The sequence below is a fragment of the Agelaius phoeniceus genome, chromosome 5 (genome assembly GCF_051311805.1).
Source record: "Agelaius phoeniceus isolate bAgePho1 chromosome 5, bAgePho1.hap1, whole genome shotgun sequence".
Lineage (NCBI taxonomy): Eukaryota > Metazoa > Chordata > Aves > Passeriformes > Icteridae > Agelaius > Agelaius phoeniceus.
In genome coordinates this window covers 50554542-50573556 of record NC_135269.1, presented here as the reverse complement: position 1 = coordinate 50573556, position 19015 = coordinate 50554542, and the positions used below count along the sequence as shown (strand labels likewise).

The 19015-nt window shown below is 35.7% G+C and overlaps 1 protein-coding gene across 2 annotated transcripts in view; it reads right to left on the bottom strand.

Annotated features, from left to right (window-relative positions):
* KCND2 (potassium voltage-gated channel subfamily D member 2) overlaps positions 1-19015 on the bottom strand; it is a 263386-nt gene that overhangs the window by 120330 nt on the left and 124041 nt on the right. The window lies entirely within an intron of this gene.

The window sequence follows — 19015 nt, the reverse complement described above, 5'->3', positions numbered from 1 at the left end:
ACGTCTCCAACCTTTGACCAGATGGAGCAGTTGTCAGACTTCTCCCTTCCTCTACACATCTTCCAAAAAATGCCAGGACAATCACCCTCTCCAGGTATTCCAGCAATTTTAAAAGACACACTTAAAAGTGACTGCACAGGCCATGAATGAAAAAGTCATGACTTTGGCAGCTCGTGGCCCTCCCATGACACTTCTGCCGTAAATAACTTGGAGGGGAACTGTGCAAACATGTAGCTGTCACTGGTCAAGACTGGGTTGAATGTAACTCTACAGTAGAAACATCATTAGAATTTATCTTAATTCAATACTGCATTCAGTTATATGCTGCAGGTTGGATGCTTGAACTATTTCATAATGCTCAGAAGATCCATCATAACAAGTTGAGGAGGTGTATTTGGAAAAAACCCCATATGTGGAACAATGTTTACATCAAAATAGGAATCATCATCTTTCTTGTTATTTCTACTAGAGGAATATGTTGGATTTAGGTATCACTGAAGTCCTTATGATTATTTATTATCAATAAATAAAGGGTTACATAGAACTCCCATCTTCAGAAAATTGTCTTCCATTACTTGAGATTAAATTCCTGTTTTCTTTTGATTAAATACTTTGCAAAATAAACCATGTAAGGAGAGATTGTGATCTCATAGGCTAGTTTAGAGAAGAAATTTCTTTAGTGTGAAAGAATCTGAAACAATCTCTTATATATTTGTAAAAGTTAAAACAGATTTGCTTCACTATAGACCTAACTTAGCCAATGTAAGGCATGCCAGCTCTCTGTTGAGCTCTGTGAGATTTGTAAGGCTTAAGAGCATTTATTTTAACGGAGTGACAACTGGCAAAGTCAACCTCAGTCTAAAATTAAAAACTAGAAATATATACTGTTCATAGTAATGTAGAATTCTTTATTGAGACCTCAATGCATGAAAGTCTTAGAATTCATTACTCCATTTTGCAATAAATTTTCATTGAAAAAATTAATGTAGATGAATGGTGCAAAGTGATGCAATCCTGAGTCTATAAGGTTTTAGGACTGCATGGCTATGAGAATTTTTTTTTTTTTGGTGTTTGACTGTAAAATGAAAGAATATGAGCACCGTATGCGTCCTTCCCTTCTCATTTATTAGGCATTAATGTTACCAGAACACTCTAGTGCTATATCTGCATTGGGATTGAAAAGTGAAGGTTTTAAATATATTGCATCAAGCTTTCCAAATGAAAAGAGAATTACTGATGCATAGCTTGAGGACAAAATTTGCCTCAGAGTGACATCTCTACTGCTGAGTAAAAGGGGCCCTGAGGTGGCCCTGGAGAAGCTGCCCCAGACCATGTGTGTTGTCCAACCATCGTTCTTGGCTTAGCTCTGGGCTGTGCCAGAGCAAGGAGTCCCAGAGAGTGCCAGCTGACAGGACAGGGAATGTTCCACACATCCTTCCCACCACTCTACAAGGGAAGAAAAATTTATTTGTGTGAATGTGAGCTGCACCAGGACTTTAAATTTTAGGGCCACAGAATGGTTACAGAATGTAATTTTTAATATTATAGGCATGGACACAATCCTACAAAATTATGTTTGCATAAAGCTTCTTCTAGAAATATGGCACCATATGCTTGTGGCATAAGTGGCTGCACACTTCCAATCAAAACTATCCTTAACTCAGCAACATTTTTTCTCAGCTGTAAACTTCTTTACAGAATTTAAAAAAATTCTGTATTAGTAGTAGTCACTGGTTATTTGTACTTCTTCTTAATATTAACTTGTTTCCACTACAAGGTTGACATAAGCCTCTCCCCAGAATTCAAATTAGATTTTTTCCCCTTAAAACATGTCCATATTGTAACAGATATTTTGTATTTCATAGCAGTTGAATTCATGTGGAACAGTCAATACACTTTTTATTTTCAGAATCATTTTAAGTCACCTAACAAGGTTGATGAAGACTGAGAATTTTCAGAAATCCTGATTCCAGGAATGCTGCAAGAACTTTGGAGATAGATGCTTCTTTTTCAAGAGTAATAAGAAATATTATGAAAGTGCTGCTTCATTTCTGCCAGGAATCTTATCTTATTCCAGGGAGAAATGAATTGTACAAACCACTACAAAGGAATTTGTTAAACAGAACAATTTCCTTTGTGTATCTCTGTTACAAACACCTAAATCCAGAAGGAGGAGGCATGATGGTTTAAAAGAGAAAAAAATAGTGCAAATTGAAACTAACAATTCCTTTTGTCATAGGGAGATTTTTAACAGTATAATGGACTTTAAAGAGAACAAATGAGTCTTTAATTTATTGACACTTCAGTTTCTTCCTTTATTAACTCTTTGTAAACCCTAAGAATTTACAGCGACATGGAAAAATGGATTCAGGTTAAGATTAGCACTATAATGTTGGGATTGGCACAGCAACTTAGAACCCATTTTGACAACAAAGTGCAAAGTGCATACATTAAAAACACTGTTCCAGATCTAGCACTTAAATATGTGCTAGGAAAACTCCCAAGCAGTCATGTTTCTGTGACTACAAGCCATACACACAGCTTGTTTCAATGGCCTTCATGCCAAATTGTTTCAATGCCTTCATGCCAATGGCCTTCATGCCTTAAAGGATGATGCGTCATGCAACAAGAGTTGGATCATGCTTAAAACATGGAAAAAATCTATTTAACTATGAAATGTATTGCATTCTGAAAGAAAATTGTAAGTGTGCCAGCTTCTACTGCCTTTTAGCCCAATGGGTATAGACCAACTTAGATGTAGGGTGGTTTGATTTGGGTCTTCTCCTGGCCTGGCTAAGAAAAGATTTAAGAAAAGATATCCCAATTACTCGGCAAATATTCTATGTATAAGAAGGGCTTGGGAGAGGAAGACAGCATGACAATCCTTCTGATGGCACCATTCTGGAAGAAGACTCAGAGGGATTTTCCAGTGTATAAATATCACTACTAAGTATTAGGACCAAGGTGTTCAGTAATTTTAAAACTTGCCCAGCACCAGAACTAAAGGTTCTGCAGAACTTTCTTTCACAGCAGATTAAGGAACGGAGGATCCAAATATCTTATTTTTGTGGCTATCATTTTGTTTTGGCCTAATCCCAAACGTACAGAAACCTAATAGCATGACAAGAATTAGGAAAAGACTGAGATGAAGTAATTTCTTACTTGTAATCATAATGTAGTTTTGTTTTTTCTGATTTTTTTAGCTCCTAACATTATTTAATTTATACAGCCCTTAAGCTTCATTTATACTTCATGTAAATCAAATATAAATGAGCTGGAGACATTACCATGGGAAATGAAATAAAATTAATTAATATATTACTTGATTAGTTCTTATCATTACTTATTAATAATTAGGGTATTTTTGTTCCTGTATAAGTATGAAATGCCTGTACTACAGGAAAATGCCATAAAAAGTTAGTGTGTTTTGTTAAACATCATTCTTGGTCTCCAGATACCCCAAATTATCAGCTATTATAGAAGGATTCACAGTCTGCAACAGCCATGAGTTGGTACTATTAGTCATGTTCCCTTGTTGGCTGTTATTTCTCAATGGCATATTGATTACCAGGGAGAATCAGTATGCTTATCAGAAAGTGTGGAGATTTTGGGGACGTTAAATAGATGCAGTTTTTGCACAAACATAGCCTGGTAGTTAAACCACTGGTTCTGAGGACAATCTGTTATCTGCTGGAAGTATTCCTGTGGAATTTTCTTCTCTCGTCATTCATGCTTATTTGTCCCATTTATCTTTCTCCTCTCAGATAAGGTCTGACAACAAAAGTGGTAATACATGGTATGACAGCCAGACATACAAAATTAATCTCTTGAAGGCTGTATACCCTGAATACTATTATGTTACACAGAACCAATGCAAAACATCATGAAGCCACCTGCATATTTACTCCCTCCCTGCTTGGTGTGATTTCTGAAATGAAAAAATTCTTAATGATTATGCAGCAAGCTTTCACTACATCGGTGCTTTTTCCCCACTAATAATGTCTTACTGTGAATACTCCAGCACTTAAGGAAAAAAACTGATCAGTGAAAATATTTTGCAATTTACAAATTGGACCTGGCACAACATATGCATAGCCTATAAAAATATATATTAATATTCACTTTAATTATACACAATGTATACACAATGTGGTAGACATATGTACTTTGACAGAGGCAAAACAAAATACTGTAGATGTAGCCTGTATAAACAAGTCCTTTTTTTGCCTTTTTTTTTTCAAAGGTAAAATACTAAATGTTTTAGAGACTATACTTAGACAATTTAAAAACCTAATGTAGGAAGATTAAAGCTATGTATGTTAAATAGACTTCTAATGAAAGATTTTTTGAATCACCATCTTAAAGACTTTTAAAATTATATTGCTAACAATACTCAATTGGTTAATTTCCTCTCATTAAAAGTTCGGTTTTATGGGGAGTGACATTTGCATTAGTCTCCAATCATTATAAGCACTGTAAAAAAATGGGAAATATATTTAAAAATAGCTCAACACTGCTATCACTTCATCAAGAAAAATTCACCATGAAATATGCTGTTCCCAATGGAAATCTAGTACAAGAAAAACCCTACTCCATCCTGGTGAGTGTCTTGTTTAATGAATGTATTTGACAAATTCTGAGATCTTTAGTAATACATAATGACACAGAACAATTGAAGCAGATTATTAAATATATTCTTACTGTTCAGGTTCAACTTAAACCCCATCATACAGAACAAGTACACATTTCATTTTAACTGGCAGTATGAAAATCCCAGAGCAACATGTTTATCAATTTATGCACATTGCAGTTAGATGTGACACACTGTCCTACCAAACATAGAGTTTTAAGAGAAAATTAAAGAAACTCCTTTTCTTGCTGTGTAAATTGAAATGAACATGATACATACATGATCCAATCACACAAACACCGTCTTAACCGCGTGGCAGAGTTTGTGAATAACAAAGAAGGAACAACCGTCTTTGGGAAGGACTCAGCATTTTCCACTTTTGGTCATGGACTGAGAAGAACAAGAATATTCCATTATGTATTTACATAAATAATGTTCACTCAGACTTCTATATGAACTTAATGGTTTCATCTTTTCTACATTAACTGCTGACAACATGGATACTCAAGCTGTAAATTTAAATTGACTTAATGTAAGGCTAGTGTAGGTTAATAATTTAACAAATGAAAAATGCAGTTTTTTAATTAGCACAAAGATTTGAGCGGATAGCTTTTTAGGAGATACAAATACCAAAATAGCCAATTCTGTTGAGCTTTGGCTTTTTTCGTTCTTCATTTGCATCTTGGGCAAGGTTATAAGCTGAGCTGATATCACTGAAAATAAAGAGGCCAAAGAAGAATGGTATTGAAATGCTACCTAGTACCATTGGGGTACAAAAGAACAAAACGAACCCTTGCTAATTGAATAATTTTCTTGCTTACCTCATTTTTGTTTACTACATTTAAGATTTGAAGTAATTTCTGTGTATTTTTCATACATAATAGACAAGATGGAAAGCCTGTTGACACCTCACACAACTGTAATAGTAATGTAAAAAAAAATAACACACAAGAGAAATTTGTCGCCCACTTGAAGAATTTTGCTTAAGTAAATCCCAAATAAAAAAGCATGTCCTTTACCTTCTGAATCTATTCTGAGCTTTTGCTGTAAAATACTTGAATATAATGTGCTTCCATATTTGCATTTTTGCAGACCAAAGCATTATTTTTATTATTATACCCAAATGTATTAAAATGCATAGTTAAAATAAGTCAGAAAAAATTCTACTGCAAGCAATCTACTTTCCATATGGATTATTAATAATAAAAGAATGATGCTTGTCAGTGATTAAATGTTTCAGTCTACTATTTTTCAGCATAGCAAGCAGAACATTTAATACAGTGCACATTATTTTTCCTTTTCCTTATTTAAATCTTCTAGTAAGCACACACCATGACAGCAGGAGACACAACAATGACTGAATGTGCACAGCTACCACTAGATCATTCTCCCTCTATTAAAAACCGAATTGAATGTAGCAATGATGTCCTGGCAGCTCAGTGTTATTTCTGGGTCAACATCATATCTCTCCAGGAAAGGTGTTTTTGTTGCTGGCCTGACTCTCCCTCTTTCTGATTTAACTGACATAGTTGAAACCATGCCAGGGTGCAGGAGCATTTCGAGTTCAGCAATGAGGAAAGCAGCTTGGGTAAGTGCCATGAACAAGCAGCTTTCTGAGGGACATGTGGAGTGGAGATTCAGTGCATGATATTTTTGAGACGAGGAAGACACGCACACCTCCACAGTGAATGCTGCTCTTCCTCTTTCCTCCTCTTTTTCTTACAGAGAAAACAGAGATCAAAGAACATGTGTTATATGTCATTTCCCCCAAAGCACTACACTAAATTTTGAATTAAAATCTGAAGATGGAAGTATTTAAGTAAAAAAATTTTTGTGGTAAATCCTATCTATAGACAAAGTTCTGAAGAAAAAGAATTCATTTGCTTCAAGGTAAAATGAGATTTTCTTCAAAGAAACTCAGAAAAGAAAGAACAATCGTAGCATTTAAGAAGAAAACTGTGTTGTTACAATAATACCTCCTTCTGTTTCCCTTATTAGCAAGATAATCCAAGTATTAGGTACTATATTATTGTTTTTTATGTTAAGTATAAAACCTCAAAGCAGCACAGGCAGGGTTCCTGTGTGCACTGCACTAGGGACTGTGCAAGCAGAAGAACAGCAGCAGGCAATTTAGATTTAAGACAGCTCATCAGCAAGTGCAGGCAGACAGAGACTGCAAAGGCACACCGAGGTAGCGTAGTCAGTGTGAGTGACAACAGTTTTGTCAGGGGTTGTGTAAGCATTGCAGCAAAGGAAAGGCAGAATTTGTGATTTGAAGGAAAACAGCAAGGCAGGTTGGCAGGTACTTATGGGATGTACCTTTAGGTTATGGATGAAATCATGAAAGTGCACACTGGAAAAATCTGCTGAGAGCATGAGGGAACCAGGTGGGGGATAAATGAGTCTGGGTGACTCTGTGCATCTGAACAGTCCTAAAGCCACAGGGCTATTTCAATCTTTATGGGGGTTAAAAAAGTGGCCCAGCAACAAAATACATTATGATACAGTGACTGTTCTTGTCAAGGGTGTTTTAGCCATTGAGGCATAAATTAAACCATTTAACTGGGTATGGTATGTGTGGAGAAAAACAACTGCATGATTTATGTTTTCATTTCAAAAGAAGTTCCCCCAAACATTTTCTCTGGGAAAAAATAGTTAGTCTATATTAGTGGACCTTAAGAGAGATCTGCACATGATTTAATCTTACTGTATGCTTAGTAAATTAGTCAAAAGGAAGAAATAATACCTAAATATCTCAAAGCTTCCAACATGGCATTAAAATTCTACAGTGATGTGATAGACAGCAGCAGCTTGTGATGCATGATTTTCCTAAGTATAAATAAATATTTTTTTTTGCCAGAGATTTTTGGCTAAAAAGGAAGGGGACAGCATCCATTTGGCATGCTCTAGGACAGTGGCTGGCCAGCAAGAGCTTCAAAACATCTGGGAAAGACAGTAAACAAAAAGGCGGGGAGGAGAAGGAGGGAAAAGGAAAGCAGGAAGACAGAATGTTTACAGAAAAAATAGGTTGCAGATTGGTTACAGGAATTTCCTTGAAAGCTCTTCGCAGCCACTTTTTTTTTTTTTTTAAACACCAGAAAACCAGTCATCCTTGTGTAGCTGAGATTATTTCTGTGGTCTTCACCAGTTACAAAGGGTATGATCTCTTCAGTACAACTTGTTCAATGTTCACTGGCACAATTCCCAAAATAGCCTCCCAATCAAGATCAAATATAGTTGTGATTTGCAGTCTGTATTGACTGATGAGCCAGCTGACTGAGACAGCTGGTACATGATAGTCAGGCTTTAAGGCATTCCATAATTTCAATTTAATTTCAAAGGTTGCACTATAAGTAGGCACAAAGTAAATAATTTGCATGAGGACAAAGATAATCTCCGGAAATAACTATGGTATTCAGAAATGATACAGTTATAGAACAGCCTCTTGTTATTTCTTTTGTCTGAGCACAGTAGAGTTGTTGTCAGTATAATACTGCAATATACATAAGTAGCATTACAAATGCATGTGCAGGAGGTTTGCTGGTACAAATGATGAGAAAACACTATGTTATCTGCATAGTTGTATACATGTATAAACCACATCAACCATATCCACAAAATTTAGGAATCTCATTTCACACTATCAAGTATCTTTAAATATGCCAACATTATGAGTCTACGTCATGGAAATCCAGCTGTTAAGAATTAATTATCTAAACATGAATTACAGAGTCTCTTTCAATGGCCACTACTTTTGAGTCATGTCACTTATTTTAGTCACAAAGCCACCTCAGTTCTACACAAATCCTGATCAAAAATTTCACAGCTAATTGTTTTTGTTTGTGATGTGTAATCATGAACAGAGATCCTCTTTGTACTGAATGGTTAAGCCCACTACCAGCTCAGACAAACATCTTTCTTTGATATTTGGTGAGGTTTTGAGAGACCTCAGTTCTAAAAAATCCTAGTACTGGTGGAGGATGTTTGGGCTGCTTAAAGAGTAGGTTTTTGGGACAAATACAAAAGGCAATTAGAGCAGCTATAGCATAATTAATAGAAATAATGAGGAAAATTAAAAGTTTTCTTCTATAATCACTAATTCAGAATGGATAAACAGTCTCTGAGTTTCCTACAAAGGAAGAGAAGGAACACAAACATTATTTTTCTGATATCTATATCTCATGTGCAAGTTTGGAATACAAAATCTTTGCAAAGTTTTCATTCAGTGAGCTTTCCCATTTGTGGCTTCTCCCAAGCTTGTATTTCAAAACCAAGCAAAGCCTGATTACGTTTCCTTGGCATGCGAGTGCAAGAGAAGAGAATGATGTGAAAAATTCCTCCCCTTTTCTGCAGGCGTGAGAAGCTGGGCACAATGACATCTCTTCCCTGTCTGCTCTGTGACAGGACCCTCGTGCCTGGCCCCGAGGGGAGCAGCTCAGCCCTCCCTGAGCGCTGCTCTCTCCAGCCCTGAGCAGGAGTCTACCCAGAGCACAGGGACAGGAGGACCCACCACAGACCTCGGCTCTGGGGACGTTGCATACAGCTCCCTCAGGCTTTTTGGCTCCATTTTTTTCACTCAGACAAGGGAACTTCATGACATTCATCAATACAGAATATAAATCTAAAAGGCAAGAGGACAATTAAGAAGCCTGTTTTGTTCCTGTTCAGTTTAATGATCCAGGTGGATTGGACTCCAGATTTGAATATAAACCACTGAAGACAGAATTGTCCACTTAAATATCATCCTATTAAAAATAAGCTCAGACCCGTTGTACTGCTGCTATTTCAAAAATTCAGTCAAAAAAGTCAAATCAGAAGCTGACATATGGAAGCTTTCTCATAAAATAAATAATATATTAAATCCTTTTAGAGATAAAGAGACAAACCATTACTATTGAAAAAATATTTTTTCTCCATGCAAATATTATGATCTTTAATAATTATGTTAATTTTTCATTTCTATTCACAGCTCATCTTGTAAAATCATTATATGTCTTAACATTAACTTTGATTGCATAAATATTGCATTAACTTTGATCATGTAAGTATTGCACGATCACCATTTAAATAGTTATGAAGGTGACTGAATAGGTTCCAATTGAGTTTAATTTAACTGGAGTAGGAAATATTTTTCCTTTGATTTTTAAACAGTGCTTTTGATTTAGTTATTTTATATACAGACCATTGAAGATTTCATTCTTTTATTAACTCACATAAAAATGCTCACAAGGGCATTTCTACAAGTGAGAATTGAGGCTGACTACTACAAAATTATCAAAATAAAACTATATCTTCCCTTCTATGGGACAACCCAGAAATTAACTCAGGTCCTAATACAGAAGCCCTTTTAACACATAAGCTTCTGATTAATTGCCACGATTACATTCACTGGATTACTTTGCTGTTAAATGTCTCTTCCATGCTTAAGGCAGTCTGTTTTATTGGGTAGGTCTAAGTGTGTCTTTCATACGTTGCTGGACCTCAGCCGCAGCAAGCTCTTGGTAGCATTTCCAGCCAATTCCTCTATGGCATGGAGGGCTTTGATGCCTCTGAACAAATGGGAAGATATTGATTCACAGAAGCTGATCCGTGACTATCAAAGAAAGCTGTCAACAGCTGCCTTGAATGTGCATTAGCACAGTCACAGGGTGTACGGGAACTTCCCATAAAGTAATGCTGATGTTATAAATGGCAGCTTGTTCCCTCCCTGCTTTGAAGAGAGGAAATACAGCTATCAGGGTGGGATTTACTTATCTACAGCACTTATCTGGCTCACTTACCCAGCCTTTTAGGACTATTTGGGTGACTCTCTATTCTTTGCTAAGGTAATTGTCAACCTTCAGGTGTGGTCTCTCAAGGGCACCCATGGTGGGACATTGCACTTCTGAAGAAAAGGCAGAACCTCATTCTGTTTCCTATTTCTGAAGGTGCTATCCCTCACTTTAGTGGAAAAGGGACAAAGAACCCTCAGGGTTATGTCAGCTGCATTCAAGAACATAACCCTTTTTGACATAGTCATATATCATCCTAGCAAACCTCTCTTAGGACAGCAAACATCCAAAGCTAACATACTCTTCTACTGTAACTGGGAATTCTTTTCATAGATATGCACTTTTTACCCTTTTCAACAAGGATATCATTAATGCCTCCTCCTTTGTAAGACATTTTTATTAGCAAGCCCCAAACAGCTCTTATGCGGCTCAGATCTCTCAAGACACCACAGTTCTAATCTGAGCACAGTGAAGACTGGATAAAAACCAGTAGTTCTAGATTCATTAAACATTGTCCTTTGTTTCTCCATAATTGGTATTCCTGCTCAGAGGTGTTCCACACCACTTCTGTACTGATATCTTTTACTCCAGTCTGGCTTGGATACTTTCTCAATTTGCAAAGCTGCTTCCACACTTTTTTTTCTTTTTTTTTTTTTTTCTCCCAGAATGAGAACTGGAATCCCCTCAGATTTCTGCCTCCTCCCCCTCCTTCCTACCCTTCTTTCCTCTATGTGGCAGCCTGAGTGTGGAATTCACTCAACCACAAGAGGCTGGATATATCAAACAGGGTTTCACTGCAACTAGCTAACAGGACTGGGATTTTGGCTGAAGCCATAGCAACTATTCTAGAGATGCAAAATGCTGTCCTTAGAGATGATCTAATCCAGTAGGGATAGGGGATTTCTGTTTATATGTATTGGGATAAAGTCTACTGCAGGCCTTATAAAGTAAAGAAGAGCTGGTGTGGTTTTTGCATTTTGCTTACATTCATTTTAGAGAAAATGGTATGTTTTTAATTATTTAATTGTAAATTCTCTTTCTGAGGCAAAAATAAAGATGAAGCAATTGAAAATTACTTCAGTGACTTTAATTGGCAAACACTGACACGTAGTATTTCTTCCACCAACTTTTTTTTTTCTCTCTTCTTTCGTTGGGGTAATTATACCTTTTTTAAAATCAGACAGAATTTTCAAAACACAGGTTAAGATATCCAGCAACTTTAACTTCATATTGTATTTTTTAAGCGTATATTGTATTTATAGGCCTTTAACATATAAAACTGGAATAATGCTACTTAACTGCATTCATGCATTAAACTCTGTTTACAAGATGCATTATACTTTAGTTCTTATATTGCAGAGTTCCTTCAGGAAGCATGAATAACTCAAGTAGACAGAACAGCAATTGAAAAATAAAACTAAAGAGCAAATGGGAACAGATTTCAATGTAGCAAGACAAAGATTCCTTTCTCTGAGGATATAGTATTGAAAGAGATTTTGTATTAACAGCTTCTTTTACAATATTTAACTGTACAGATGTTTTAAATGTCTTTGCCTTGCTGCATTTCAACTAAAAAATACATTCACAGAGATGTAAGTCATAACTGATCATAACAAGCATGCATTATCTATAAATAACCTAATCAACATTCAGCAAGGAGTTGCATAAATGAGCCCTTCTACATATTGCACCTTATAATGAGCCACTACGCAATTAATGACTTATTAGTGCCACGGGCAATGAATGATTAATTAGTCAATTCAAAAGTGACTTTTTAAGGATATAATTGCTACCTTTTCTAATTTCTGAAGGTTAGACAGAATTATGCCATGTTGGCATACTAGACCTGATAAAGTAACAACTTTGTTTATCAACACTACGCTAAGAGCAGGGGTTGTTTTGGAGGGCAGATTTCCCTAAGCAGAGAATGCACTCCTGTTATGGGTTCATCAGAATACCTTTGAGTACTTTACAGTGAATCCTGGGCAAATTTAGGACAGTGGCAAATGAGAGCTGGGAATGCCTGAGAAGATAAAGCACTCAGATCCCAAACAGCTGCTGCTGTGCCCAGAGCATGCTGCTAGCTTCAGTTCTGGGACATAACTCATTCCCTCTTCCAGCTGCTGCTGTCCTCTGCCTCTTCTAGCTTCTCACCTTCCCTTTAGCATTTATGTGTCAGCTTGGGAGGGATATTGCTCAGGCCCCTGAGTGGACAGAACCACATTGCACAAATGTTTGTAGAAATGTGGGTTAAACATGCATAAGACTAAAAGCAATTAACAAAAGAACAATTTTCCTTAGAAAAAATGGTGCTCGGTGTAAATGCAGTTCTAGGAAGGCTTTCAAGGTACCAATAGAGAGTATTATCATTCCTGGTAACACATTGTCTTCCATTTGCATGATCCAAAATCCATGTAAGACAATGACAAGTGTTCTGCTGAATCCAGTGGCATTATGTAAGGTAATAACAGAGACAGACAAAGTCTTAGCTTGATTACAGTGAGCTCTGTATGGGAACAGAAAGATGCAGAGATCAAAGGAGAGGATTGCTCTGCAACATTTCTGTTTTCATATAGGGGAGTCAATTGAAGGACCGAAAGAGGCAACTTAAAATCTCTAACTGTAGGATCCCTTGGCCCTAATTCAAAGCTGTGAGGCAGGAGCTTGACTAGCAGACAATCTGTTCTGCAATTCAGCAGTCTCACGGGGTTAATGAGCAGATTGTCACTTCCAACACTCCTCTATCGCCCTCTTTCAAAAACCTCCAGGTACAATTGTTGACATGCCATCAATTTATAAACTGATGTCTTCAGTAAAGCAAAGCTGCTTCATCTATGAAAAGGAAAAAAAAGTACACTTGGCAAAATAACAATAGTAATTAATAGAAATTTGTTAGAAGTTTTTGCCTGACGAAAACAAAGTTGGAACATTATTCCTACTATGACATTATTCCTACTATTAGTGCAGAGAAAAAACCAATTTTTTCTCAGAGTAACACATCTAGCCACAGTCTGTGCCCTCATCTTATTCAGATTACATGTCCATGAAAGTACTGAAGTTATCAGTGGATAAGAATAAAAAAGAAATACATCAATAAGCAACACAAAGGGATCACATCTCTGTATCACACATATGCTTTATTTAGGTTGTTGAAATCCCTTGTTTGTGGGGCACAGCCACTCAGCTGACAGCATTTGGCTTCCTCACATCCCTGCATGGCTGCAGGATGCTGGGAAGTAGCCACTGGACTGCTTGCTTCAGTCAAAAGTCTAAGTGGAAAATTAATCCTAATTTCCCACCTCTTTCCTGTTCCTTAAATTGAGAATTAGTCTCAATTTTCTCCTCCAGTTGTCAATCGGCTTCGTATAAGTAACCAAAGATTAGGTACTAGACACTTCTAATTTTGAATACATATTAAAAATCCCATTCTGCTATGAATGTCTTAAAGGAATAGGAACACTCCTCTTAAAAGGAAAACTTCAGATTTTAAAAAAAAGTATTTAGAAATACATGCTTATTTATAATAGAAGCCAAATATAAGCTTTAAAGTAAGCTTTGTTCATCATCCAAAAATTATGTCCTCTTTTCCTTTATTCTTGCTAAAGCTTGGGTGATATTTAGGTTCCCTCCACATTTTTTCTAATCTGTGAAGCCAATTCCTATGGCCATTCTTCTTATTTCTTAAAGTTTGCAAACAAGTTTCCAAAGAGGTGAGGTACTCCTGGGAAAAGCTTCCCTGCCTATGAAGCTATGTCACATGCTTTTGCCTTGTATATGTGTTTTCTAACTATGCCTCTGTCTCTTCATTCTTTTGACTGAAGATAAATTTTCAGTTATTTTCCCCACCTCCTGAATATCTGGTTGTGTCAGATGCCTTTGTAATATCCTTTTGCTATTTTTCACATACTGAACTTCACCTTGAACAGTTTAGCTGGTAGGAATACCATCTCCTTTCTTACACTCCCTCTTGAATCCTTTCTGGAAATAAAGGAGCTGCACTGGGAACACAATTACAATGAGAGCACATTATCTCATGCACATTACAATGCTATATCCCATGAATATACAGAATAAGAGTGGTAAGGAATTATCTAAATGTCATCCATAGAAGCGTAACACCATTCAATAGCTGTGGCCCTTACTTGTAGCCCCTGACTGTTCATTGCCTGAGAGGTTTATTACAATGCTGTTACCTTTGCTGATGGAAATCTAAATGTAAATTTTGCTACTAAGACCAACAAGACCATAAAAATTTAATATTTTTCTCACAGTGTTGTCCCCTATCTGTTGCTGCCAATGGGCTGGCAGAGGATGTGACAATGGCTGTGGTCTAACTTGCCTTTTTGAAAAAAAAAAAGTCCTTATAAACATAAAAACAACCAAGAGCAAAAACTCTGCAATAAGGCATATGCATTTTTAAAAGTAATTAAAAAGGATTTGTTTTGCTGTTTGAAAATCATTAGAAACAATATTGTTCAAAATTTTAATTATGACCTAGGTTGCTTTTATGTTATTTTTTCTTCAATAAAACTCTAATTAGTAGCTAATACACAGTTGCACTACACTTTGCATGTAAGTGAATAGACAATAAAAACATTGAGGTTCATTAAAGTGATCAAAGAGAACTGCATACTCTCCACTCCTTTCAATAACTGTTCTACAGAGAGCTGGAAGGTTTCTGAAAGCCTGAGCAGTCCTTGCCATTAACGTACTAAGTGAGTATAATTACCCAAATCAAGAGAACACAACTTATTTGCAATGAACTTTCCAAATTAAAATCGTTTGACTGCCAACACAAATGAGTTTCTGTTCATGAAAGGATCATTATAATTAAGCAAAACTATTACTTTAAACTACCATGAACCCTTAGGACAATGACCTGAGTTTGTAGGAGCTGTTCTTTGTAATATTGGAACCACCAACTCTGATTAGATGGTTTTCAGTTTAGAAAGATGCTACTGAAAAGCAAGGATCTAAATCCACTGTGAAATTTATTGGGTGCAAAGAGATTTTTATGAGTTGCCACTGACCTAAATGAAAAAATGTGAACAACGTTTTAATTACAGCTAAAATTTGCTGGGAAAACCGTCCTGAAAATGATGCATGAGGATTCAAAAACAGAGAAGCAGGAAATAGTAGAGTCAAAAAGAGACAAATAAAGCAAAACCACGAGGTGTTGTCACAATCAAAAGAGAGAGAAACCTATGAGGCACATGTCAAGATCATTAAAAAACAAAGGAGAGAATAACAGTAACTGAGAAACTCTTCCTTTTTCTCAGGGCCTGTTTTTCTTGTGGGCATGTTATTGTAAGATACTGGTTTGGATTTTTTAAAAGAGAAAGGTAAACAGAGACACTCCATATGTATTTAATTCAGTAAGAATGGTTTAAGACCATGTCTAACTGTTTTTTAAGTCCATATAAATTTCTAACAGATGAAATCCCTGAGAATTAGGTAGGGTCTTAAATCTTTTTTTCTAAAAACAATTTAAAAAAGTAGAGCACTGAGGGAAGACTGTGAAAAAATACAGAAGTTCTAAAAGAACAAGCCAAACATTTACCTTTACAATAATAATTTTTTAATACAGAAAATCAAAAATTTATTAAAAACTGATCATAAGTAACATTATGCCAAATCACAATGAACATTGCTGGCTAAATTCAGGCTCAAGATTGCCTGGTAAAGGCAAATTACAAAGATAGGCCTTTTGGTTTTGAAGGAAAAAATAGCACATACTTTGATAAGATAGTTTTCTGAACATAAAAGAGACATTTTAAAATCTCAGCCAAGGTTAGTGAGAAAGAAGAAAGAAAAGATTGTTAAAGTCCCAGAACTGCACAGAGAGAACCAGAAGTGCTTGAATTAGGTTCATAACTTTATAGTTTACTGGAATGAGACTTTATTAATTACAAACAAAATCTTTGGTTTTCATACTAAAATATGTTTCCATGATGCAACTAGGTCAAATTGTCTTATATTAATATATTGATTATGATGTGGGATAATGGAGTATCACAAGCATAAGAATAGTTTTGCTTCAACTAGTGGCTGTTGAATGCATTTTAATGTTGAATGCATTTTAACATGATCAAAAACAACATTAAAAGTATTAAAATATTTCCCATTACAGCATAAATTTGCACAAAGCTTGCAGTGAGACAACTCAGCAAACTAAAATTATTCGTTCAGCAAGTCTTTGTGGGATCAGTCTCTGAGTCAGTTTATTTCGTTCTCTACATTACTGATTTTTCAAGTAATAAGATTTAAAAATACTTACAAAAACATAGTTGTAAAATTATAAAAGGTTCCCAAAAGGCTTAAATTAACTTATGTTATATCTGGGTGTATCTACACAGACATTTATTGCCTTTGTACAAATTTGATAGCATCTGCAGGCTGCCTCCAACACCAAATGTTAGAATGTAGCCATGGCAGTTGTGCACAAGTAGCTATGGCTATCCAAGCATTTCAGCACAGGAACTTGTCCAGCTTTACCACTCTGATGCCACTGGCCTGTGTAAGACCCTGTGCCAGCTTTACCTCACCCCAACTCCTCCTTAAATCACTCAGCTGAGAAGCAATGTTGTTCTGAGGACAAATCCTGCCTAACAGCTGCTTCCAAAGCAGTGGGGTGAGAATTTTTTTTACACCTACATATGAACTTAAAATAGATTGAGAAAGATAAGAAACCATTGTGCTTTCTGTCAGCAAATGGAGCAACAGAACTGACACACTGCTGTTCTCGATGCTCTTAATTTTGAAGTGGTTAGGAATTACAGTAAAAGCCAAACCAAATTAATAGCTCTCCTTGGAATAATGTCAACCATTTCTCTCCCATTATTTATAATCCAAATATGCACACTAATATTTTTCTAATTTTAATAACGATTGTTACACATGGTCTTGAGAATGGCATAATGCCTGGAAACTGTTTCACGAAATTGCATACCATAATGATCTGCTCTTTGGATAGACTCCAGGACAAAGGCCATGAAGTATAATTAAAAGGAACTAATAATTAACACCCATTAAATGTAAGATCAAGGAAAGTAGTGATAAATTTAGCTAAATACTACAAGTAGCTTTAGCACTTTTCCTCTCCTGGCCTAAAATACCTGTTCTGGTGACTACTGGTGTATGCAAATATGCCAAGATAAAACCTGAAAAACGTGGCTCATTTTTTATTTCACTACATCAAAACCATGAAATCATACATCTTAATGAACACTTAACTGTTACATATTATTTTTCTGTATGCAACTTTTTATCAGAACTGTAACACTGCATTTTACATGGAGACATTTCAGTTTGTTTTACATGGATACTTTTCAGAGCTGGTGTCACAGAAGCACAGAACCACAGAATAGTTGGGCTTGGATGGTTCAACCCTCCTGCTCACATAGGGCCACCTGCAGTCAGCTGCCCAGGATAATGGGCAGACAGTTTTTGGATGGAAACTACACAATCTTGCTGAACAACCTGCTTCATTGCTCAAAAAATTCAAAAATTTTCTTCAGTGTAAGCAAAATTTCACATAATGCAAGAGAAAGAGAAGAAAAGGAAAGAAATCAACTAAACATTGCTCCCATTTAATTGCTCATAAACTAAATGTACTACATGTACTCTGTCAAGCTGTTATCATTCTACTCATGCTATATATGAACTTTGATTAATTGTATATATATATAAATATATTTATATATATATATATATAGGCAGTGTTTGAGTGTGCATGTATGTCTTCAGTTACTACATACACCAGCAGGCTGGCCAAGTGATTTTGCTTTCACTTGCACCTAAGTAATTTAAGAGCAATACTACTGAACTGCTGTCTTTAATAGAGATATGGGATGTGGTAAAGCTGAGAATAATGACAGTTGTCCTTGTATTTAAATTACCACATTAATGACCATCTATTTTTAATGACTATAAATAGTTGAAATACTAGCATATAATTTACTAAAGGTTACTTAGTCATTAATGTATCAACACAGCATGGTAAATAATGCAGTAGAAAACTCCAGTGTCTAAAAGTATGCCAGGGTCACAAATAACAAAATATGTATATTCTTTTAAAGTCTGTTTGTAATACAAATAACAAAACATGTATATTCTTTTAAAGTCTGTTTGTGATACAAACCTTGAGAAAACAATGAGCAACAATAAATTTATCTTTTTAGTACATCTTTATGAATATATTCCCTACCTAAAAACATATTTATAAGCAGGGATTTTTAATTTCAAATATTAAACTTAACTGCTTTCAACACACATAAATGAAATCATCTGCTCTATAAATTTTGTGGGGCCTACAAACCATTTTGGAGCATTTATAGTTAACTTGTGTTTGTGAAACAAGAAAAACATGAAGAAAATAATTAAAGGTGTTGCAGAGAACTGTCTGATTCCATAGACACAGAAACTGTTGTCTTCTGGATATGCATTTATTCTTTCTTTCATATCTTCCACTACCTTAAAGGATCTGCCATATAAATATTTCTAATGATCAGTCAATACTGACAGTGTTGTCATCAATCACTACAGAACAAGTAGTATTTTACACAGTAATCACATAAATCCATCTTCCAAGATAATGTAATTCTTCCAGACACAC